The following is a 1,819-nucleotide window of genomic DNA, read 5'->3' as shown; positions in this document are numbered from 1 at the left end:
ATATGGCATTGGAAATGGCCTGATTTTGAGTGGCAATACATGACATTGGCCAAAACACCCAGTAGCATTGTGTGCTTAAGCTGGTGTGTCGTTGCATCATTACCTTATTATCTGATGATCTGCTGAATGTACAGGGACATATGACTGAACATTTCAAAATATTGCTGAATAAATGTTTGCGTGGGGATAGTTTAAAGTCAAATCTTGTATGGGGAACTGTTTTGAGCCTGATGGATGCATTTTCCTGTTGCCTGTTTTTGTTTTACTTAAATATTTCTATACTGCTTTCCATAAAACACCATTGGCCAAAAGGATGACAGAAGCTGTCGTCTAATAACATCTGGATGGCACCATGTTCCCACAAGGCAAGTGATAACAGCAAGAACCTTTATTGAACTAACAGAACTGGACAACAGGGGCAAAGCAACTGCTTATATACATTTCTGAAGGCCTGGGCCACTCCCACTCCCAACGTGATTGGCTATCTAAACCTCCAAGCTGCGAATCATGACTCAGAGTTTAAGAACCAATGGCAGAGGCCCAAATCCTGAAATGTTATGTGATTGGATATCATCTATTGAATCAGAGCACAGGGGTTCAGAATCCTTAGTCCAGACTCAAGCTCAGGAAAACACAGACCACTGAATACATAACATTCACTACCTCTGCAAAATACCACACATCTTTCAGCTGTATGGGGGCATTGACTCAAGCTGCAGGGGGTGGGCATCAGCTCTCTCTCTAGCCTTCCAAAGCAGTTTCTAAGATATATCATAAAAGAGAGGCGCACAGCCTGCCAAATTCCCTGGAATTCAAGCAGTGCTATAGGTGTTTCAAATGCCTGTATATCTCACCATAAATGAGATTCAGGAGAAACTGCTAAAACATGACTGTCACTTTCCCTGGGATGAAAGCAGAAGTCCTTGTGGATGGGTCAGTTCTCAGTGTGTCTTAGAATCCTTGACCCCATGGATGGTTAAAGGCAGGGACAGTCTATGGGCTGTGTAATTTCAAAAGTACCCCTGAAAACATCCCTGACAGAAATGTATTGTGTGCGTGTTTGTGTGTTCAAATGCAAGCTGATGTCCGGATTGCATGCCAGATACAAAACTCTTTGTGAAATCCCCTGCGGCTGGAATCTCGGAAGATTAATGTTCCTGACTTCCTTGATATTTGAACTTATATAGTATCAGGACAAGGCGGGAGGATGGATAAATTAATTGCTCGCTAGCATTTTTATTATTCTGTACAAATGGGTGTTGGTGCTTCAGAGGCAGAAACAACTACAGAATCCTTGCCTCCAGCAGTCACTTGTGGAGATAAGGCTGTCAAATGGAACAAGGAGAGCTATAAAATATAACCCTTAAGATTAAGATAATGCTTTTAGCGCTTTGATGGGTAACCCTCCTAATATATGGTGTCTGGTCAAGGTGCCTCAGGCTCCGAAGAATACACTTAAATTGCATTCATCTGGGCTTGTAAACTTTCATTTTTTGTGGATTAGTTTTAGAATAAATTGTAGCAACATGCTTCCTGTTTTTTATTATTATTTAAAAACTTATTTGCATGTAGCAGCTGTGAATTCCTAGATGCAAGGAAAAACACCGCAAGATTTCTGTTCGTTTTAAAAGGGCCTCTTCTTATTCTCCTGTTATAAGAGTTAAAATAGTGACCCCCCTTGATTTATTATACTATTAAATAGGCAAAGCAGTGTAACGTTCCGACCCTACTGGGAAATCCCAGTTTGAGGGGCTACGCTTCAAATATCACATTAACAATGTGTTTTCTATTTCCCTCTCCTGTTTTTTGAAAAGAGGTT

Source organism: Podarcis bocagei, assembly GCF_964188305.1.
Source record: "Podarcis bocagei genome assembly, chromosome: 4".
NCBI lineage: Eukaryota > Metazoa > Chordata > Lepidosauria > Squamata > Lacertidae > Podarcis > Podarcis bocagei.
Note: the sequence above shows the minus strand (reverse complement) of the source record.